General features: G+C 38.8%; 1 protein-coding gene and 1 non-coding gene across 3 annotated transcripts in view; both read right to left on the bottom strand.

The window, feature by feature from the left end:
- MICU1 (mitochondrial calcium uptake 1) overlaps nucleotides 1–14,049 on the bottom strand; it is a 200,081-nt gene extending 186,032 nt beyond the window's left edge. Inside the window, exon 1 of one of the 2 annotated variants that reach the window (XM_027129935.1) lies at nucleotides 13,869–14,049. The gene's annotated coding sequence lies outside the window, so the exon portion shown is untranslated. The remainder of the gene's footprint in view (nucleotides 1–13,868) is intronic. The other variant, XM_027129934.1, reaches the window with a different exon arrangement.
- A 7,146-nt stretch (nucleotides 14,050–21,195) lies between these two features.
- On the bottom strand, nucleotides 21,196–21,300 carry LOC113632683 (U6 spliceosomal RNA). Its single transcript, XR_003437921.1, has one exon. It is a non-coding gene; the product is annotated as a U6 spliceosomal RNA (small nuclear RNA).
- Between the last annotated feature and the right edge of the window lie 3,619 nt (nucleotides 21,301–24,919).

The raw sequence follows: 24,919 nt of genomic DNA, 5'->3' as shown, positions 1-24,919 counted from the left end.
GCCAGACCTGTGTTTCTGACTTTGGCAACTTTGTACTTCCACAGAACAGGGATACTTACTGCAAAGAACTATGAGGAGGATTAAATGAGAAAATTCTTGTAAAAAGCTGAGCACAGTAGCAAATTATGAATAAATGTTTGTTTGGAAGGTAATATAAGAGAATGCTCCTAATGGTGATAAATCAAATAAAAACTGTATAGTGTAACATAAATTTCACTAAAATGTTACATAAACATATAACGCCTAAATATTTTCCTTTTAATGCAAACATTTAATTAAAACGCAGAGTAAGGGCTTCCCTGGTGGTGCAGTGGTTGAGAGTCCACCTGCCGATGCAGGGGACACGGGTTCGTGCCCCAGTCTGGGAAGATCCCACATGCCGCGGAGCGGCTGGGCCCGTGAGCCATGGCCGCTGAGCCTGTGCCGGAGCCTGTGCTCCGCAATGGGAGAGGCCACAACAGTGAGAGGCCCGCGCATACCGCAAAAAAAAAAAAACGCAGAGTAAGACTCCAATCATAAACTTATCTATAATCTATCCTTGCTATCTAATCAAGGAAATGGACATTTTTGTTTCTTTTTCTAATCTAAATACCATTTCAAATACATGGAATCACTTTGCCATTTCTAAGAAACCTTGTATTTTGACTCAAAACTATCTACTCCAACAAGAAAAAAACAAACAACCCAATTCAAAAATGGGCAAAGGATTTGAATAGACATGTCTCCAAGGAAGATATACAAATGGTCAATAAGTACATGAAAAGATGCTCAACATTATTAGTCATTAGGGAAATGCAAATCAAAACCACAATTAGATACCACTTTACACCCATGAGGATGGCTATTATCAAAAAAACAAACAAGAAACAGAAAATAACAAGTGCTGGAGAAAATGTGAAGAAACTGGACCCTTGTACACGGCTGGTAGGAATGTAAGAGTGCAGCCACTATGGAAAACAGTTAAACATAGAATTACCATGTGATTCAGCAATTCCAACCTTAAGTATATATCCACAAGAATTAAAAGCAGAGATTCAGGGACTTCCTGGTGGTCCAGTGCTTAAGAATCCACCTTCCAATGCAGATGACCGGGTTTGGTCCCTGGTCAGGGAACTAAGATCCCACATGCTGCAGGGCAACTAAGCCCATGCACCGCAACTACTGAGCCAGCGTACTCCAGAGCCTGCACACCACAACTAGAGAGCCTGCGTGCAGCAAGTACTGAGCCCGTGAGCTCTGAGGCCCGTACACCACAACTAGAGAGAAGCCTGCGTGCGCCGCAATGAAGAGTTCGCATGCTGCAACAAAAAGATCCTGCATGCCGCAACGAAGACCCGACACAGCCAAATAAATAAATAAATGCAGAGATTCAAACAGATACTTGTATACCAGTGTTCATAGCAACATTACTCACAATAGCAAAAGGTGGAAATAGCCCAGAAGTCCAACAACAGAAAAACAGATTAAAAGAATATGCTGTGTACATACAATCGATCATTTGGCCTTAAAAAGAAATGAAATTCTGATACATACTACAACATAGTAGTCAGATTCTATTTTTAGCTTTGGGTCCTTTAAATTCCCCTGTACCCCTTATGGCAGCATGTAGTGCAGCTGCAAACGCCTCCAGATCATCATCCACTCTATCCTGCCTGTATGTAAGTTACCCACAACAAACTTCATAAATGCACTTTATGGAGTTGCCTGCTTTGTTTTTTGGTCTCAAAGTTCCTTCTCAGTTCAGAAAATATTATTCAGTATCTCTGCTTCCCAACATGGGTCAACAGTAGGCTATTAGTAGTTAAGTTTGGGGGAAGTCAAGGGTTGGGGGTGGTTTTGGGCGGGGGGGGGGGGGGGGGGGGGGGTGTCGGTGCCCCTAACCTCCACCTTGCTCAAGGGTCAAACATAATTACCAACCTACAAAGAGGGAACCAAGAAACTATATACCCAGACCTCACTCTCCTCCTATCCGCTGCCACTGGCCAAACCCTACTGGATACCAGAGCGAATGGAGCTAGTAGCATGTAGTCCATAAAGGTCAGCTTCTTGGAGCACAAGCAGGATGGAGAAGGGTAAAGAGTGAATACAGGGACTTCCCTGGCGGTCCAGTGATTAAGACTACATGCTTCCACTGCAGGGGGAATGGGTTCGATCCCTGGTCAGGGAACTAAGATCCCCACATGCCGCAGCAGCCAAAAACAAAAGAAGAGTGAATATAGAGGGGGCAAATGAAGACTATCGGGCACAATATTACATACTGCTTTCCTTCACATTTCTATTTTATTATACAAAAGGAGGAATTATAATCAACATATTTTTCAGTACAAAGAAGTTGTTCCTGTTGCCACAAAAAGTAGGGAAGTGAATAGGTTAAAAAGAGAAAGGTTTTTTATTGTTATTTAAAAAGAAAAGGAACGTACACATTTTTGACAAGAGGATTCAGTACACAGTCTGCCACAATACCCTTACAAACACAGAGATAAAATATGAAGAAAGAAAAAGGAACAATATACCAGAATATTAGAGCTAAAAGAGACCTTAGAAATTTTCAAATTTTCAGTACAAAAGGAAACTGGCCAGAGAGGATGATTCTTCAAGAAACGTCATCAAAATCATAAAGCTACTTAGCAGCAAAGTTGGAAACAGAAACTAGGTCTATAACTCCCATAACTCCTTGTCTAATTCTCTTCTCATCATACTTATACTATAGAAATAAAGCTGGAAATGCTTCATATTGGGAAAATTAACTAGCAAACAAGTTAAAAAACAATAACCACCACCAAGACTCATAGGTTAGCATGCTTCTTATAGTAGTAGAACCCTAGGTTTCCCACAATAACAATATTCTGCCCTCTACCCTCTTAACCGAAAAATGACACTTTGTGAATCTTAATACAGTACACGTAGTACCTAGAAGTTGAACAGAGACTTAACCTGAGCTTAAAGAAAATATGCAGTCAGGAAAGAAATTATCAATGAGTTGAGAGCCATTTTCCTATAGAGCATGAAATTAAAACCTCTGGGTTAAATAAGTAATGGGAGTAATCTAAAGCTTTGACAATTGAATTGCTCCTTCAAAAGCTAGGCTATATATGAAGAATGCATACTCCATTGGTCAGGATGAACACAAAAATCACTTCCTAAAAAGGACACTAATTTCATACTTAGTTAAAAAAAAAAGAGTAAAAATGGAGTATCTGGAAGACAAAACCCATAACATCAATTATAAAGAGAAACTAATGAAGAAAAAAAGGAGAGAGAAACTAAGTGTTAAGGATTAAATTATTTATAAAAGTAAAAGCAAATTAAAAATGGCTTCTTTTGGGACATCCCTGGTGGCGCAGTGGTTAAAATCTGCCTGCGAATGCAGGTGACACAAGATCGATCCCAGGCCCAGGGAGATCCCACATGCTGTGGAGCAACTAAGCCCATGTGCCACAACTACTGAGCCTGCACTCTAGAGCCCGTGTGCCACAACTACTGAAGCCCGTGCACCCTAGTGCCCGCCTGTTACAACTACTGAGCCCGCATGCTGCAACTACTGAAGCCTGTGCACCTAGAGCCTGTGCTCCGCAACAAGAGAAGCCACCGAAATGAGAAGCCCACGCACTGCAATGAAGGGCAGCCCCAACTCATTGCAACTAGAGAAAGCCCGCGCACAGCAACGAAGACCCAAAGCCAAAAAACAAAAAAAGGCTTCTTTTCCAGAAAAGAGAGCTATTAACGGGGCTTCCCTGGTGGTGCAGTGGTTAAGAATCCACCTGCCAATGCATGGGACATGGGTTCGAGCCCTGGTCCAGGAGGATCCCACATGCCACGGAGCAACTAAGCCCGTGTGCCACAACTACTAAGCCTGCACTCTAGAGCCTGTGAGCCACAACTACTGAAGCCCGCACGCCTAGAGCCTATGTTCCGCGACAAGAGAAGCCACTGCAATGAGAAGCCCACGCGCCACAACGAAGAGTAGCTCTCATCGCCACAACTAGAGAAAGCCTGCACGCAGCAACAAAGACCCAACTCAGCCCTAAATAAATAAATAAAATTTTTTAAAAAGAAAGATATTAACATCAAACCTTTATAGTTCATTTAAAAACTTTCAGACACTCAGAAAATTACAAAGAATACTATTATGAACACCACATGTACATTACCTAGACTGAACAATTAACATTTCACCTATTTGCTTTGTCTATCCATATCTATCAGGCTATTTTTAAGGCAGACAACTTCAAAGTTACAGACATTAAAACACTTTAAATATTTCAATAATGTTTTCCTACATAACTACAATACCATTATCACACTTATTCAAATTAATTGCAATTTCCTAATATCTTCTAATAGTAGTACATATTCAAACTTCCACAAAATATATAGCTGATTTTTCAAACTAGGATCCACACAAAAATCATGTATTATCTTTGGTTTTGTTTCTCCAATCTCTCTAATCTAGGACAGTTCCTTCATATACAACCTTTTTCTCCCCTGACCACCCTAATCTTATTTTATTAGCTATACATAACATAAAATTTATCCACACCCAGTAGAATGACTATTATATGTTTGTTTGTTTATTCATTATATGAAAGTGGAATCCTTAGGGAAAAAAACAAAAAAAGAAAGTGGAATCCTTGTGCACTGCTAATGGGAATGCAAGATGGTGCAGCCACTACAAAAAACAGTATGGCAATTCCTCAAAAAATTAAACATAGAATTACCATATGATCCAGCATTCCACTCTGGGGTATATACCCAAAAGAACTGAAAGCAGGAACTTGAACAGGTATTTGTACACCCATGCTTATAGCAGCACTATTCACAGTAGCCAAATGGTGAAAGCAACACAAGTGTCCATCAACATGAATGGATAAACAAAATGTGGTTTATAAATACAATGGAATATTACTCAGGCATAAAAAGGAAGGAAATCCTGACACATGTGCCAACATGTATGAATCTTGATGACATTATGCTAAGTGAAATAAATCAGTCACAAAAAGATAAACACTGTATGATTCTGCTTAGATGAGGCACCTAGAGTAGTCAAAATCACAGAGACAGGAAGTAGAATTGTGGTTGCCAGGGACTGGAAGGAGGGGTATTGGAGAGTTATTTAATGGATGCAGCAATTCACTTCTACATGATGAAAATAGCTCTTGAGATGGATGATAGTGATGGTTTCACAAGAATCTGAATGTATTTAATACCACTGAAGTGTACACTTAAAAAATGGTTAAGATGGGGCTTCCCTGGTGGCGCAGTAGTTGGGAGTCCGCCTGCCAATGCAGGGGACGCGGGTTCGTGCCCTGGTCTGCGAGGATCCCACATGCCGCGGAGCGGCTGGGCCCGTGGGCCATGGCCGCTGGGCCTGCACGTCCAGAGCCTGTGCTCTGCAATGGGAGAGGCCACAACAGTGAGAGGCCCGCGTACCGCAAAAAAAAAAAAAAAAAAAAAGGTTAAGATGGTAAATTTTATATTATGTGTATTATACCACAATTTTTAAAACTGAAGAAAAAGGAAGGAAATTCTGATACATCCTGCAACATGCATGAACCTTAAAGACTTACATTAAGTGAAACAAGCCAATCACAAAAAGACAAATACTATACGATTCCACATATATGACAAACCTACAGTAGTGAAATTCAAAGAAACAGAAAGTAGTATGGTGATGCCAGAGACTGAGGGGAGAAGGAAGTAGAGAGTTATTGTTTAATGGGTATAGTTTTCTGTTTGGGAAGAAGAAAAAATTCCAGAAATGAATGGTGGTGATAATTGTACAACAATGCAAATACACTTTATGCCTGCCAATTGTATACTTTTAAATGTTTTTTTTAAATGGTAATTTTTTTAAAACAGTGGTAAAATATACATGAAATTTACCATTTTAACCACTTTAAAGCTTATATTAAGTATATTCACCACACTGTGCAATCACAGCACAACCCTAATTTTTTAACAGAACAGGACATCTATATTGCATTTCTCAAATTCTGTATTTATCTAATTGCTTCCTTGTAGAATGGTTTAAATATTTCTCTAGCCCCTTTATTTCCTGTAAACTGGAAGTTACATCTTGACTTAAGTTTTCTTCTCCCATGTCTAATCTGCCATTAATAACATCAAGTGTATCTTTCATCTCACACTGTAGTTTCCATCTCTGGAGGTTCAGTTGGGTCTTTTTCATATCTTCCGTGTTTCTATTTAAACATTCAATCTTTCTTCTAGTTTCCTGACCATACAGAATACAGTTTTAAAAAACTGTTTTACCATCCCTCTCCACTAATTCTATCACCTGTGTCCTTCTGTTTCAGTTTTCATTGTTTTTCTTGTCATTATGAGTCATATTTTCCTGCTCCTTTGCATGCCTAGTAATTTCTGATTGGATGCCAGACACTGAATTTTACCTTTTTGGGTGCTGGATATTTTTGTATTCCTGAATCTATTCTTGAGCTTAGTTCTAGGACATGAATATGTTACTTGGAAACAGTTTGACTGTTTCAGGTCTTGCTTTTAAGTTTTTTGGCTGGGTCAGAGCAGTGTTTAGTTTAAGACTAATTTACCCCACTGTGGTTTGGCTTTCTGTAGCTTGTTACCAACAGTTAACCTTGATCCAAGAATATTAAATGCAAAATTCCAGAAATAAACAATCCATAAGTTTTCAACTATGTGCTATTCTCAGTAGCCTGATGAAATCTCACACTGTCCCACTCCATGCCCCGTCCCCTGTACCGCCTGCCCCCCGTATGAATCGTCCCTTTGTCCATCATATTCATGCTTGATGTGCTACTCACCAGTTAGCATATACAGGCTTTGGTACTCCCCAGTTTCAGGCATCCACTGGGGGTCTTCGAATGTATCACCCACAGATAAGGGGAGACTACTGTACTCCACCTGGTGACCTGTTAAAATATATTCCACTCTGGCTGGTAGGAAAAAACACTATCCCTGCCTTTGTTCGCTCTTTTCAGGTAGTTCTTTTCCTAGCCTCGGGTAGTTTCCTCACATGTAGTCACTGATCAATTCTCAGCTGAATACATGAGGGTTCTCCCTCCTTCTGGCTCTCTCATCTCTAGCATTCTGCCCAGCAAACTCCAGCTGTCTTGGCCTCCCCAGACTCTCTCAATTCAGGAAGACCACTGTGCTCTGCCTGGGTTCGCCCTCCCTACTCTGCAGCTGGGAAATGCTCTCCAGGCAGCAAGCCAGAACAATCACAGAGCTCACCTCCGTTTGTTTCCCATCTCTCAGGGATCACTGTCCTTTGCTGCACAATGTCCAAAATCCAGGAAACAACTGTTTTGTATATTTTGTCTCCCCTTTTAGCAGCTCCAGGTGGGAGGGTAAATATGGTCCCTGTTACTCCTTCTTCACAGGAAATGGAAGTTAAGATCAATTTTTCTGTCCCTTTTATTCCTCATTGTCTTTGTAAATTATTTTAAAGCAACTCTCAGACATGGTATCATTTCACTGCTATATAGTTTAGTATGCCTCTCCAAATATATCGACTTTCTTTTTAGATAAACATGTCACTGTTATACTTAACAAATTTAACAATAATTCCCTGGTATCATCTAATGTCCAGTCCATATTCCAATTTCCCCAACTTTTCAAAAAATTCTTTTGCTTGTAAACAACTGGTTGTTCAAATTCTCTTTAATGCTAGCATCTAATGAACACTACTCTGTGAGGGATACTATGCTAAATGTTTGATATCCATTACCTTATTTAATCTCAATAACCCTGAGCTAAGTATTATTATCACTTCTATTTTACTGAGAAGGACACCAAAACTCAACACTTTTAAGAAATTTGCCAGTGGATGGCAGGGGAGAGTTTCTCTGATCTCAAGGCCATTGCTCTTAACCATTATGCTTCATTACCATCTCAGGAATTATGAGGATATAAAGTCAGATGATATCAATGCTTAAGTTGATAATCAAATTCTGAAACAACTTAATTTAAATGTTATCACAGATCAAAGACCCAAGAAAATTAGTAATGCTTCTTTATTTGAAATACATTACAATAGAATCTACTTGATCATTTTTAAAAATACAATTTCCAAATCTAAAAGTAAGTTTTATTTGAACAAGGAACATGATTGAAATACAAATTAACTATCATCTGAAACTAGCAAATGTAGATATAAGTGTATTTATAATAATCCACAACAATTCTGTCAAATAGAATGTGTTGGGATGATAGAAATGTTTCATATCTGCACTGTTCAACACAGTAACCACTAAAACAACCCAATCAAAAAATGGGAGGAAGACCTAAATAGACATTTCTCCAAAGAAGACATACAGATGGCCAAGAGGCACATGAAAAGATGCTCAACATCGCTAATTATTAAAGAAATGCAAATCAAAACTATAATGAGGTATCACCTCACACCTGTCAGAATGGCCATCATCAAAAAATCTACAAACAATAAATGGTGGAGAGGGTGTGGAGAAAAGGGAACCCTCTTGCACTGTTGGTGGGAATGTAAATTGATACAGCCACTATGGAGCACAGTATGGAGGTTCCTTGAAAAACTAAAAATAGAATTACCATATGATCCAGCAATCCCACTACTGGGCATATACCCAGAGAAAACCATAACTCAAAAAGACACATGCACCCCAATGTTCACTGCAGCACTATTTACAATAGCCAGGTCATTGTAGCAACCTAAATGCCCATCGACAGACAAATGGGTAAAGAAGATTTGGTACATATATACAATGGAATATTACTCAGCCATAAAAAGGAACGAAATTCGGTCATTTGTAGAGATGTGGATGGACCTAGAGACCGTCATACAGAGTAAGTCAGAAAGAGAAAAACAAATATTGTATAGTAACACATATATGTGGAATCTACAAGAATGGTACAGATGAACCTGTTTGCAAGGCAGAAATAGAGACACAGACATAGAGAACAAACGTATGGACACCAAGGTGGGGATGGGGCGGTGGGATAAATTGGGAGATTGGGATTGACATATATACACTAACTAATATGTATAAAATAGATAACTAATGAGAACCTGTTGTATAGCACAGGGAACTCTACTTCACTTCACTATACAGTAGAAACTAACACAACATTGTAAAACAACTATACCCCAATTACCTAAAGTCACCATAAATTCTGATCTGAACTTCCAAGGTGCTCAATGCTTAGCTTCCCTTGCATAGTGAAGGAACAGGCTATCTTCCACTTACTGAGCTTTACTGAGCTCAGAGTTTGTGTAAAATTCACTCAATAGATTCCCCCAGCCTGACAGTTATACTTGGAGGAGGCAATCTTTACTTTTTATGTTTTTTTAATTGAAGTATAGTTAATTTACAGTGTTGTGTTAGTTTCAAGTATACAGCAAAGTGATTCAGTTATACACACATATATGTGTGTGTGTGTCTATATATATATATATATTCTTTTTCAGATTCTTTTCCACTTTAGGTTATTACAAGATATTGAGTATAGTTTCCTGTGCTATATAGTATGTCCTTGTTGTTTACCTATTTTATATATTGTAGTATATATATGTTAATTCCAAACGCCTAATTTATCTCTCCCCTGCCCCAGCCCCACTATCCCCTTTGATAACCATAAGTTTGTTTTCTATGTCTGTGAGTCTGTTTCTGTTTTGTAAATAAGTTCATTTGTATCATTTTTCAGATTCTACATATAAGTGATATCATATGTTTGTCTTTCTCTGTCTGACTTACTTCACTTAATATGATAGTCTCTAGGTCCATCCATGTTGCTACAAATGGCATTATTTCATTCTTTTTTATGGCTGAGTAATATTCTGTTGTATATGTGTACCACATCTTCTTTACCCATTCATCTGTCAACGAACATTTAGGTTGTTTCCATATCTTGGCTATTGTAAATGGTGCTGCTGTCAACACTGGGGTGCATGTATCTTTTCCAATTAGAGTTTTCATCTTTTCCAGATACACGGCCAGGAGTGGGTTGCAAGATCATATGGTAACTCTATTTTTAGTTTTTTAAGGAACCTCCACATTGTTCTCCATAGTGGCTGCACCAGTTTACACTCCCACCAACAGTGTAGGAGGGTTCATTTTTTTCTACACACCCTCTCCAGCATTTATTATTTGTAGATTTTTTGATGATGGACATTCTGACTGGTGTGAGGTGATACCTCATTGTAGCTTTCATTTGCATTTCTTTAGTACTTAGTGATATTGAGCAGCTTTTCATGTGCCTGTTGGCCATCTGGATGTTTTCTTTGGAAAAATGTCTATTTAGGTCTTCTGTCCATTTTTTTGACTGGGTTGTATTCTTTATATATATCAAGCTGTGTGCGCTTAAGCAATCTTTAAAAACTTAGGCAGTCTGCTAATAATTATGTAGTTTAAACAAAGTTTTCTCATTTATTGCTGTATCTGCAGTATAGAATTTTAAAACCTGCTAAAATCAAGACAAACTGAATAAAGAACCATCTTGCTAATTCTGCAGACACCTATATATTTTAAACTCTCTGAGGCTAAGCATTCTGAAATTGGGAAAATAAACTCTTCTAGACATTTTTTGTCATTGTTATTATTAACAATTACATTTAATGAGAATCTACTACATCCTAGGCACTTGGCATATGTTAATTAATCCTTACAAGACCCTTATGAGATAGGTATTATCATCTCCATTTGTAAATGAAATAATCTCAAGTTCAGAAAGATTAAGTAACTTGCTCAACATCAAGAAGTGATGGAGTTGGGTTTTAGAATATAGACCTGCCTGTCTAAACTAAAGCCCGTTAGCCAATTGTTAGCCACCAATGTTAGCAATTAAAGTTCATTCAAATGTCCATTGAATCAAGCTACTAACATCTTTTAAATGAAAACAAGAGTAAACAATATGTTGCTTCTATTATATTTTCTCTTAAAATATAATGAATTGTCAGAATAATCCATAAAGATATAAAACCAGACATTAATGTTAACTGTAGATTTAAAGTTAACACCCAGTGACAACAATTAGCGACAATTATCTTTTATATTTTATACAATGCTCAAAATGAAGTCGTTTCTATGCAGATTTTTGAACACGGAATAATTAAAAGAATCAGCATGTAATCATATTTACTATATACACTTAAATATTTAAAACTTTTATTTACTGTTTATAAACTACAGTTTATATAATCAAGTTCACCCACAGTACAAAAAATACTTACCAATAATCAATTTTAACAAGCTGGCCAAATATACTATATATTTAAAGTTAGAAAACCTGAATACTCCAGAGCATGTGTACTTATACATGTAATAACAATACAAATAGGCGCAAAGAGTTTAAATTTCAAGTTTTATAAATTAATAAAATAATACACATTAAAAAAGGAAAAATCAACATGTAAATTTTAAAATACAATTAATTTATACTGGGAAAGGAAAGAAATTATTTTTTTTAAATATATGTAAAATTATTTTAGTGAACATCTGCTGTTTTTGTCTGCCCAGCAATCTTTCTGCCTTCTCTAGGAAATGATACCTCAATTTTCCTTTAGGAACTGTATGTCACCTACCCTTAATTCATGTGGTTTGAAAATGTATCCCCCTCCACCCCACTCCAGGGTGGGAATAAGATCCAATCCTGGCCACACAAAGCATTCCATCTGTCTGGGCACAGAGATTGCCTCTAAGATGGGTAATGACCCAAGTCAGGCCAAGGAGACTCCCACACAGTAGTTTGGTGTTATCATAGAGAAAGGGAAATCTCTCTTCTGGAGTTTCTGAGGTTGTAGGATGTAAGCCTAATACTATTAGTACCATTTTTCCCAGGGACTCTGACTCCAGACTCTACTTTTCCACACTGATTCCCAAAAATGCAAGGGGAACTAGTGGTTACCTGGTGGCAGGGAAAGGATAAATTAGGATTTCAACTTTGTGTCATACTTTCTACAATGTTTTTATTTTTCAAAAATAAGCACATATTACTTTTATAATAGGAAATATAAAACATTTAAAAATACTACCCCTGTGTTTTCTTCTCAAATATGCTGAGATATCAATATTTCATGTCTTAAAAGCATTAATAATTTTCTCATAATTTACCAAAGTGAGTAAACATCTACTTAAAAAGAATCAGCTTTTTCCCTTGGCACGAAATCAAGCTATTTTCATTTTGAGTGGGCGGAAAAAAGCTGTGAGTAAACTTTTTTTAAAAATTGGCTCTCTTTTAAAGGAAATAGTAAAAAACTCTACTCCTTACGGAAAAAAAAATGGTAAACATTCAGCAATTGCTGCAGCCATTGTAAAAATTGCTCAAGAGGGAAAACTAAAGATTGAAAGTGGCCAAATTAGGTATAATAACTTTATCACTTTTGTCCTATAATTCTGAATAATATAAAATCTTAAGTGTCTGTTAAATCTTTCAGTTATAATTATTTTACATAATATTGCATTATGGGAGAAATTACATACCATTGTTAAATACAGGAAAGTCACTCTCAAAATGCACCCCTTGGAAATGTTAAAAAGTCTACTGAATATAGTAAATGTTCTATAGATTATAAATGAAGATAGCAATACACTCTTTTGTTCTCTTGCTCTTATTAGTTTCTATCACTCTTTCCTTTTCTCCCCAGGCACAAAACCAACTCCTGAATCTTTCCTTTTTGTTAGCATTACTTTGTGTCTTATAATCCTCAGTAAGGACACTTAGAGCAGCTGGAGGCCAGAGCCACCTTCTCACAAACAAGTGGCAGTGGGTTCTAAAAATTTTTTAGAATAAGGCAATATTTAACAAGCTCAATACCTTACCCAACGCTAGGAAGATAACGGGTAGTCGAACTGGCCAACACCTGTCTCAAGATGCTGACATTTTATTAATTTGTCATACAGTTTAATGAAACCTAAGCTCTCCTACAGCTATCAACCCCAAACTGTTTCACTCCTTTCTACTGCTAGATCACTTGCACATGTAACTCAAAGGAATACTTTAACATAAACAAAGGTATACCCAAGAAACTGCCCCCAAACCGATAGACACATCTATTGATACTTATAAAACAGAAATAAAATAGGACTTTCCAGGTACCACAAGGAAAATAAAGTATTTTACTCTAGTCCCTTAACTATAATATGGTTATTCTACTTATATTTACAAATATCTACAATACTTTTTAGGCATCTGAAAGAGAAGATAAAGAAACCATAAACCATAACATAACAGAGATCGCAACCTAAAGAACAGTTCGTTTTAAACTCTTTTCCCAACAGTCACACTGAGTCAATAACGCCCGGCTCATTCTCAAAGCATCGTATTGTGGGCCAGGACAGTATGGTGAGAAGGAAACTCGACAGAGAATGAAAACTGGTTACGGCACTGGGAAAGAGAAAAACTGAACAGTCCAAGAAGCCTGCACTTTGTTATGTTCCTTCAGGTCCCAGTGATTTTTCCACTTCTTTCTTCGTTTCAAAGATTAACACTTCCCCCATAAGAGATCTAACTGTAAACTCCGCACCCACTTCCAACCACATCCACAAATCCCAAGGATGTGTCCCTGGTCACCCGTGAGAAGAGGGACGTCGACGCTCAAGTGAACCCTGAGGTTGGGAACTCGGTAGAAGTTCTCCTGGCACAGGGAGAAGGGACTGGGTGAGGTGAAGGAAAGCTGAGGAAGGGAAGCAGGCAGGATTAAGGACTGCTCTCAAACCCCTAAACTGAGCACATCAGGGAGAGACAGCTATCCCGCTCGACCAGAGAAGTCGCCAGACCCCAGAGCAGACAAATAGCCGGAAACAGTCGGCCCCGGAGGTCAAGTCCCTAAAGCTGTTTCGCATCCCCTTCCCTTTCGTCTTTCCTAAAAGGCTGTCTCCTCATACCCTTCAGAGTCCAGGACTTACCCGTCCACGCTGGAGCTCCAGCTGCTTCTCCGTCAAAGCCGCCCACCTCTGAAAACCATAGAGACGAAGAAACAGGCGAGATCAGCCTCCAGCTCCACCGCCCATCCTCACGTGACTCTCCTAGCCGCTGAGCCTGTCGGGATCGTGGTGAAATGCGTATGGGAGGGGCACGGAGGAAAAGAAGTGGGGAGAGCCCAGGGACGCAACCGACCCCTCCCCGGCCTCGGGCCCCGCCCCGGCCTCGGGCCCCGCCCCCTCAGTGTTTAGGCGGGAAGGTGAGAGAGTACCCAGAAGCTCTCTGGCCGTTTCTCTGGCGTTCCTCCTTCCCCGCCCCCGACACACAAGGGGTACAGGAGTCTTTTAAAGAGATTTATTGTGCCTGCTGCCACCTTGTTGGTACCCTTTTACGTGTTGGCTAAGCAGAAAGGAGTCAGTGAAAAGGAAATTGGACCACAGTAAGTTGGGAATTGTTCTTTTCGAACTGGATCTATGAGATTTAGGCGTCTGACAAAATTTGCCTATTTCTTGACCTTGAAGTTTTTTCCAATTTAGAAACCGCCTCACCGCTTCCTCTACTGTGAGGTTTCTCTAAATGTTCTCTTTGCAAACTAATGTTATTGGAGAGTTTAGTCAGTAAGCTGTTAGGAGCATGTTTTTCTCTGATGTTGTTATCCGAACTGAGGCTCCAGAGGGGTCTTCTCTTCTGCTGTGGAAATAGAATGACAATATTTTGATAATGATATGACAGAACTTTTAAATAAAAATTTCTTCAAGAATTTACTTAGAGCTGTCGAAAAGCTGCAACCATGGAAACAAAAGGAGGCAGACAGAACTATCACTGGGTTAAGTTGTGAAGTAAGCAGAACAACTATTCTCCATTTCTTCTCAAAGGACCGTCCCTCCCCACTACCCTAAGAACGACAAATTATCGTGTTCATGGCACTGCTGCTAGCACTTTACAGGCAACCCAATGTTTCTTTACAACCACCCTGTCGATGGAAACTTTTATTCCATTGCAGGTAGGGAAGCAGGTGAAGACCCCTAAGTGACTCAAAAAATGCTGGAGCTGGTAAAGACCTAATCGAAAGGTCACCAAGGACATCTTAAGCAGTTTTCTTCAATCTGCTGTCCCCTGAATCTACTTGCCACAGGAGTTAGGAATCTGCTGATTTGCTTCTCAGCTATCAAAATGTACCTTTTCTGTGTTACTTTCCATTTAGAACCTGTTCTCTGTTAAATGATAAATCTGATAAAGACATCCTTCCAGGTTTACTAGCAGGCACTTAGCACGGTATCCTTCTCAGGCAGCATGTCCATTCACGCTGACGATGGGAATTTCAAGTTGTGTCATAGATTACTCTCCAGAACTCTGGGGGCTCCTGGAATCTTAACTCGTAGCTCAGTCAAGTGTGTCTCAGAATAAGAAAAAGAAAGTTATCAATACATAAATGTTGAACAAAGATCAATTTTTAATACTTGGTGAAATTCAATACTGATTTCGGTCAAAATTTGTCTGTATAAAACTAAATAACCAGTTCAGCTAATTATTAAGTAACCTGTAAAAACATAAATCGCTGGTCTCAAACTCTTTGGTCTCAGGACCCCTTTACACTATTAAAAATTATTAAGGACCCCAAACAACTTTTGTTTATGTATGTATAGCTATCAATACTTATCGTGTTTTAGAAATTAGAACTGGAAATTTTTATTTTTTATTTTTTTTCGGTACGCTGGCCTCTCACTGCTGTGGCCTCTCCCGTTGCGCAGCACAGGCTCCGGACGCGCAGGCTCAGCGGCCATGGCTCAGGGGCCCAGCCGCTCCGCGGTATGTGGGATCTTCCCGGACCGGGGCACGAACCCGTATCCCCTGCATCAGCAGGCGGACTCTCAACCACTGCGCCACCATTGAAGACCAATTTTTAATTTTTTTAGTCATTAAAAATAAGCCCATTATATGTTAACATAAACAACATATTTTTTAATAATAACTATATATTTTCAAAAATATAAGTGAAACATGGTTTTACATTCTTGTTAATTTCTTAATGTCTAGCTTACAGAAGACAGATGATTCTCATATTTTTCTTCATTAATATGCTTCAATATCACTCATCACGTAGCCTCTGGGAAACTCCACTGTACACTCAGAGAATGAAAATGATAAAGGCAAATAACAGCTTCTTATTATTAGGAAAAAAGTCTTGACCTTATAGATCACCAGAAAGGATTTCAGGGAACCCCTGGAGTCCATGGACCATATTTTGAGAACCTCTGTTTTAAACCATACAAATGTTAGCTACTTTTTTTTTTTTTAAACCATTTGTCATCAAGTGGAACATTTAGTGGAAAGAGGAACAAGACAGAGATAATTTACAGAATAAACCAATCTTGTAAACGGGAGTATTCTTTCTTAATTTATCAGGAGCATAGAGTAAGTTAGCAGAATTCAGGTTCATAACTGAACACAACTACATTCTGCATTAGAAATCAGTCCACCAATCCAATACTGTCTTTCAGCTTGCTATGCAAGGAGGTTCCTGTCACATGAATATATAATATCACTAAAGTGGGTTTATATCCCCTGCACAAACTAATATTAAGACTCAAATAAAATTTGAAGTTAAAATTATTTTCTTAAGCATATATTGAATGTCTACTATATGCAAGGCTCATAATAGGTGCTGGGCTTATAAAAATTTATAAGCACAGTTCCTGCCCTCAGGCAACTTATAATGAGACTTACACCCTGGAATAAATGTATTTTCTGCCACGTTCAGTAGTTCCCAAATCAGCTTTATGATCAACTGTCTCAGAATTATCTGGGGAGATTTTAAAGATACATATTCTTAGAGTAAGAGATATGATGTTTAAGTGCAGCAGGGTGATGCTCAGGAATTTGGATTTTTAAAAAGTGACCCGAGTATTCCCATATAATGATGGGTTTGGGAATTAATACAAAGTACGTGCAACAGAGAAATGGACTTGGTCTTTGTCCCTTGTACTGTCACACATAAAATGTGATCTCTTTATTTCATCTTCAATATTTCAAAAGTATATCATTGTTCAAAGACCCGTGTTATCAACAGAGTACATATTTAATTTCATTCAGTTAAAATAGAAATTGATGTACTTATTTCAAACATTTTATAGTTCATCTGCCTTTATCACATAAAAATAATGTGAGATGTTACCACAGCAGTTTGCAGCACAAGAAGCAAAACATCTTTTGCAACAAGAATCTGATGACAAAAAGTGTTATTTTATAGAGCTTTGATTCAATTTCTTTAAAATGAATTCAGTGAGATGTCCCATGTTTCATTACACTTATCTTCAGGATTCCACAGATTAGCTTATAGTATTTCAAAACCTACGCAATCTTCCATCACAAATTTCTTTTGAGGATATATTATATTCAAGCAACTATTGAGAGACTTATGATCCATAGTTGCTATTGCAATCTGTGTTCTTTGCTAATATTGTAGCCAGAATTATATTCAAGTAAATATGAAAAAATTTAAAAATAAGCTTAATGTTTCCTTTCTTCTTACCACAAAGGAAAAAAAAGGAAATAGCTAAATCAGCCGTAAATATGATGATTTATAAAAATTGATATATATTCCTCTTCATCTTATGATTGAAAATAACTTCAAAATTAAAGACTCCCTACACAGATCTTGATTTCTGAATAACTTTCCCCATGACAAGGAATCAAAGCTTCTTGAAGAAATGGCTGATTTCAGGGCTAGAGCAGGAAGGTACAAGATGATCTGGAATATCTTGTTCGGCCAGAAATAAGAAAGTGCTCAAAAAATAAAATGGGGGCATGCCAACAGCAACCAGCTTGAAGGACCTCTCACTGGGCAAATCTGGGGTAACTAGAGTATGAAAATAAGAACAGTAATGAATTATGATCTATTGAATAAAATAAGAATTCATTCATATATTCTAATGAGAGAGAGAAAGAGAGGGAAAAGGAAAGCTGTTCTCTAAAGAAAATGCCCACTGATAAATACAGAGAGAGTGGTGGAGTTGGAAAATCACCATTTTGCAACTATCATAGAAAAGATTGGTTTGGAAAACATCATCAATGGATTCTAAATCTAGGGGGAAATTTTGATAAGCAGTATACTTTCAGATCTTCAAAGTATCTCTCCACAGATTGTATATTTGTTAAAAGGGGGAAAAAGTAACTATACAGTGGAGAAACTAGGCAACACTTTGATCAGTGACCATATGCCTCCTGATGTGATACCCTGAGAAAGATATAATATCACTTGAATCTAATCGTGAGGAAACATCAACCAAACCCATATTGAAGAACATTCTATTAAATAACTGTCATGAGGGGGACTTCCATGGTGGTCCGGTGGTAAAGAATCCGCCTTCCAATGCAGGGGACGCGGGTTCTATGCCTGGTCGTGGAGCTAAGATCCCACATGCCACGGGGAAACTAAGCCCGCACGCCACAACTTTGGAGCTCGCGTGCCTCAATGAGAGAGCCAGTGTGCTGCAAACTACAGAGCCCATGTGCCCTGGAGCCCACAGGCCACAACTAGAGAGAGAAAACCCTCTGCAGGCCACAACTAGAGAGAAGCCTGCGCACCACAACAAAAGATCCCACATGCTGCAACTAAGACCCGACACAGCCAAGAAAATAAATAAATAGAATAAATAAATATTTTAAAATAAATAAATAACGTCATGAAAGACCCCCCCTCCAAAATGCTGAGGAACTGTTACATATAAAAGGGACTAAAGAGACTTGGCAAAGTCGATACGTGATCTAAACTGGAACTTGTACCACAGCAGGGGAAATACTATAAAAGATTTATTGAAACAGTTGACACAATTGGAATATGGACCATAGATTAGAAAAAAGTAGCTCCCACATTTGATAACTATGTGATGATTACATAAAGTAATATATATATTTATAGTAAATACACACCGAGGTATGAAGAGGTAAGGAGGCATAATACATACAATCTATTCTCAAATTGTTCAGAAAAAGTAAATGAAAATATCTAGAGAGAGAGATTGCAAATGCAGCAAAATGTTAAAAGTTGGTGAACTTGAATAAATAATATTCAGGAGTTCTCTCTCCTATTCTTGCAATCTTTCTGTAAGTTTAAATTGTTTTTAAAAAGAAAAAAGTTAAGGGCTCTCCAATTTCTCTCTCTTAGACTTCATTCCAAAATGGGCTAGAACATTCATCATGAACCTTTTAATTTATTTAGTTTTTTTATTTCCACTATTATTACTAGTCAGGTGGTAATTATCTTTTATAATTTTAGTTGATTATATACTACCAGTAAGAAGGAAAGCAACTGACATTACAAAAGGCAAAAACAATTCCTTTTTTAATTAAATAGTATATTTTTATTGAACCCAACATATCCAAAATACCACTTCAACATGTAATCAACATAAAATATTATTAATGAGATATCTTACAGTCTTTTCTTTTTTGATAACATGTCTTTGAAATCAGTGTGTATTTTATACTTATTTTATACTCACATTTTGATTTGGATTTTTTTTTTTTTTTTTTTTTGGGCCGCACTGCATGGCTTGTGAGAATCTTAGTTCCCCAGCCAGGGATTGAACCCCGGGCCATGGCAGTGAAAGAGCTGAGTCCTAACTGTTAGCACTGTTAACACTGACTGAAACCGCCCACCCTGGCCAGGCAAGATAGTAGCCACTTGCATGCATTATCTTAGAACAGGGGATCCTGGTAAGGAATGTGGAACTAACAAGTTATCACCAACTGGAAGAATTCGGGAAAGGTCAAAAGGAGAGAGGGGACACCAGTCCATGCATCCTACCAACCTCCCAGGATCCTTCTTGCTGGAATCCATCTTGGCTGAGCAATGTGCACACCACCAGGAAGGACCCTGAGTCAGAAGGATTGGCCAAGGACTTCCCTGGTGGTTCAGTGGCTAAGACTCTGCACTCCCAATGCAGGAGGCCTGGGTTCAATCCCTGGTCAGGGAACTAGATCCCACACTCCACAACTGAAGATCCCACATGCCACAACTAAAGATCTCGCGTGCCACAGCTAAGACTTGGTGCAGCCAAATAAATATTAGAAGAAAAAAAAAGAATGATTGGCTAGAGACAACCCTGAAACTAACCCCATCACCATAAAACCTGAGACTGTGAACCATGTGGCAGAGCAGTTCTGGGTTCCCCTTACCCTCCTGCTCTCCACCCGGGTGCCCCTTCCCAACAAAGTCTCTTGCTTTGTCAGCATGTGTGTCTCCTCAGACAATTCATTTCCAAGTGTTAGAAAAGAGCCCATTCTCGGGCCCTGGAAGGGGTCCCCTTTCCTGTAACATAACCTGGACTGCCAGGGAATTCCCCATGGATTTTTTATTTTAATTGAAGTGTAGTTGATTAACAATGTTGTGTTAGTTTCAGGTGTACAGCAAAGTGATTCAGTTATACATATATACCTATATATATATATATATTCTTTTTTCAATTATAGGTTATTATAAGATATTGAGTATAGTTCCCTGTGCTATATGGTAGGTCCTTCTTGTTTATCTATTTTATATATAGTAGTGTGTATATATTAATCCCAAACTCCTAATTTATCCCTTCTCCCCAAGTACATCTCAGTTTGTACTGGCCACATTTCAAGAGCTCAGTAGCCACACATGGCTAAATGACAGCATTTGACAGCACAGGGCTAGGGAAAAAGATGCAGTCAAGGGGACTTTCTAAACACAATAGTAAATACAGTCACAGATTATGTTCAGGATCACTCAACTGGTGGAGTTTGGACTTGAGCCTCCAGTTACCATCCAACCCCAGACCTGTTCATTCTGCCACACGTAAGAGACTTTGCCCACTTCAGTGGCCTCATGGCTGGCTGGCCTCAAACAACCAAACTTAATATATCCAAAACAAAATTCATCCTCTTACCACAAATACCTCCTCCTGCTCTCCCATTTTCTATTTCAGTTGATGGCACCATTATCTACCTGTTCACTCAAGTCATCTTCATTACATCTTTGAGCAAAAGAGCACCTTATCTAGAAGATAATTTAAAATCTAAATGCTTATCAAAAAATGCACCCTCAAAAAAAAAAAACAAAAAAAAAACAAAAAAACAAACAGAAAAAAAAAAAATGCACCCTCCACTCCACCCCAACTAACTGAGCTAGTTCAGGCCACTTTCGTCTCTCACATGGGTCTCAAGACCTTTTCTTCCCCCAGTTTTATTGAGATATAATTGACATACATCACTGTATAAGTTTAAGGTGTACAGCATAAGGTTTGATATAGATACAATAAAAAGCTGAAAAAGAAAAATTTCCTTAAAAATATGAACCCCTTCACAAATTTTCATGGCATCCTTGTGTGGAGGCCATGCTAATGTGTATCACTCCATTTTAATGTTCTGCCCAAACCCGCACTGGTTGGCTGGTTCCCTTACTACTTCATAAGGCCCTTCATGGCTCTCCGTCCCCTACTTAACAAAGGCCATGATCTTTTTTATGTAGCACAGAATTTCCTCCAGGGTCTGATCTTTCCTTATCTCTTTAACAATGCTCAGTTGTTTACCTTTCCTAGTCCTTGAACAAGTTCAAGTTCTCTCACCTCCTCTGAGCCTGCTATTCTTTTGTAAAAATAGCCATCCTAATCTCTCAAAAAGTTGAAATGAGGGCTTCCCTGGTGGCGCAGTGGTTGAGAGTCCGCCTGCCGATGCAGGGGACATGGGATCGTGCCCGGGTCTGGGAAGATCCCACATGCCGCGGAGCGGCTGGGCCCGTGAGCCATGGCCGCTGAGCCTGCGCGTCCGGAGCCTGTGCTCCGCAACGGGAGGGGCCACAGCAGAGAGAGGCCCGCGTACCGCAAAAAAAAAAAAAAAAAAAAAAAAGTTGAAATGAAACAAAAAAGTTGCCCTGAGGTTTAAAAGAAATATACTTTAAACAATACACAATCAAGGGCTTACTGTACCCATCACTCCTTTTTATCTATATCTATCTACCTAGATATTTATTGAATACTTACTAAGTGCTAGGCACTTTGCGGGACACAAGACAGAGGGAATACAGAAAAATAGATTGAATAACATGACCTTTACCTTCCCCAAGCTCATTACAATATAGTTTCTCAACCACTACCTTTAAGGACTAGATAATCTCTAATGTTAAGAGCAAATCAGGGGGTCCCCAGAAGTTCAGACCGGGCTGCCCCCCCAGGCACCACCACATCCCAGCACCTCTCAAATTCCTAAGCCCAGTTGCAGGAAATTTTTATATTTGCAACTAAAATTTGATTCTAGATGTTTTAAGAAATTAATTAATTGAGATAATTGTTTAGACGAATCAAGGTTAAACAAAGGAGAAAAAACAAAGTTGGTACACTTATTCCAGTTTCCTTAAATTATTTTAGAAAATTAATTTTTCAACTTCCTATAGGCATCATCAAAAGTTTCCTCTAAAATAATTGGTAAACTGGGGGTGGAGTGGGGTGGAGTGTCCTATTTTTTAGTTTTAGTCTGTCTCATAATTCTTAATTACTTTCTAATTACAAACATATGCATGCCCTTAAATTCAAACAATTGAGAAGTGTGTGAGACAAAAAAATATAAGTCCTTCTCTATACTCTGATGTTACCCACAAAGATAAAACCGCTGTTAAGTTTTTCCATGCTTCTATCAATGTGTCTATCTGTGTGTGTAGACAGTTTTTTTAAAAATGGGAATCATTTTGCACAATTTGTTAATTTCTTATTTAACAAGCAAGTCTTTTTAAATTTAATTTTTAGTTTATCAAAGCTATGCATATATAGTTTTTTATAAGTAGTATAAAAGTCAAATAATTTGACTACTAAAAATCGTTTCTAGGGCTTCCCTGGTGGCGCAGTGGTTGAGAGTCCGCCTGCCGATGCAGGGGACGCAGGTTCGTGCCCCGGTCCGGGAGGATCCCACATGCCGCGGAGCGGCTGGGCCCGTGAGCCATGGCCGCTGAGCCTGCGCGTCCGGAGCCTGTGCTCCGCAACGGGAGAGGCCACAACGGTGAGAGGCCCGCATACCGCAAAAAAAAAAAAAAAAAAAAATCGTTTCTAATCATTTATAACACATTCACATGGTTTAAAATTTAAAAAGTACAGTGGTATATGCTATGAAAAATCCCTCTTCCACCTCAGTCCCTGAGACACCCAAATCTACTCATGGCAACAAATGACATTAATTTTTATACATCCTTCATGTGTGTACAAATATATACACACCCACATACCCTTTGAAGACCTTTTTATATATAAAGGGCTTCCTCAGTTTCTTATATAGCTATGTGGTATTACGTTGTATAGACATGCCTTTATTTAATCAGTCACCTGATTTGTTTAGTCAGACCTTTAGAGTGTTTCTAATTCTTCCTCTAAAAATAATCTGCTAAGAGTAACCTCAAATATATATTGTTTTGCTGATATGTGGGGTAATCTATGGAATAAATTCCTAAAAGTGGAGTTGTGGGTCAAATTTTTCACAGGTTAGGTTTTCTGGGAAGCAGATTCTGGGACAGAAATTTAGAGTTCAAGGTGTTTGTTTATTAAGGAGTGCCCTTGGGTTCAACATCTGCGGAAAGGAGAAGGAGGAAGTGGGATTGAGCAGAAGGAGAAGTTGAGCTTTGAAGGTGCCCCATGCAGCCTCAGCCAACCCCACAGGGGAGCTGTGGAGCTGAAATGACCTACCAGAATTGGCCCACATCAGGTGGAAAAGGCTTTTATACCCCTTCCTCCATCAGTGGGCTGCCCCAAGAAGGCACTGACTTTAGATGGGGCAACTCTTTGCAGCCGAGGCAAAACTTGCAAGGGCTGACAATTGAAGATTGTCAGCTGACAGATCTTCCAGCAGCTGGGACAAGACCTTCCTTGAAAGGGGATATCTGGGAGGCCCATCTCCATGTCCAACCGAAAAGGGTATGTGACTTTGGTAGATTTTGCCAAATTGCCATACCAATTTATACTTCCACCAGCAACATATGAAAATGCCTGTTTACCCATATCCTCCCCAACACAGAATTTTATCAAACTTCTGGATCTTTGCCAATCTGATGAGGTGAAACATGATGTCTTGGTATAGGTCTAATTTTCTTTTCTTTTATTCTGAGGGAAGTTCAACTTCTTTTTGTCCTTTTTTTTTTCTTTCCTTTGAACTATCTGTTTATATCCTTTGCATATTTTCCTACTGGGATAATTTTTTTTTTAAGTAATTTGTAGGAACTCTTAGTGTTAAAGAAATTAGCCATACTCTCGCCACATACCCTCCCAATATAACCATATATCAATAATATTTGATTAAATTAACATTTTGTGTTTCCATCATTATGACCTTTCCTTTCTTATATCATTTCTGGTTTGTTTGGTTTTTTTTTAAGATGTTGGGAGTAGGAGTTTATTAATTAATTAATTTATTTTTGCTGTGTTGGGTCTTCGTTTCTGTGCGAGGGCTTTCTCTAGTTGTGGCAAGCGGGGGCCACTCTTCATCGCGGTGCGCGGACCTCTCACTATCACGGCCTCTCTTGTTGCGGAGGACAGACTCCAGACGCGCAGGCTCAGTAGTCGTGGCTCACGGGCCTAGTTGCTCCGCGGCATGTGGGATCCTCCCAGACCAGGGCTCAAACCTGTGTCCCCTGCATTAGCAGACAGATTCTCAACCACTGCGCCACCAGGGAAGCCCCATTTCTGTTTTTCCTATAGTTAATACTTTACTCATCTCTTAACTTTGCTTAGTTTTGTATGTGTCTATCACTAATTCCTCTTTCATCCCTTCCACCATGTACCACTGTAGTGTGTGCTACCAACATCTCTTGCCTGAATTATTGGGATAATTGCTTCTTTATTAGGCAATTACTAGGCAATCCAATTGCCTCCTTATTATAGTAAGTCCCCTACATACGAGCCTTCAAGTTGTGGACTTTCAAAGATGTGAACATGCGAACGTTTATTCAAGAGGTTGGATAGAATTGAATCCAGCAAGGAACCAGAACCTGTGCCGTCAATGTCAGGCGTGAGGGATATTGCAGCTTGCCCTC

The sequence above is a fragment of the Aethalodelphis obliquidens genome, unplaced genomic scaffold (assembly GCF_003676395.1).
Source record: "Aethalodelphis obliquidens isolate GAN/ISIS:26980383/991018 unplaced genomic scaffold, ASM367639v1 scaffold37, whole genome shotgun sequence".
NCBI lineage: Eukaryota > Metazoa > Chordata > Mammalia > Artiodactyla > Delphinidae > Aethalodelphis > Aethalodelphis obliquidens.
The sequence above is the reverse complement of the archived record's forward strand: the minus strand, read 5'-3'. Positions and strand labels throughout refer to the sequence as shown.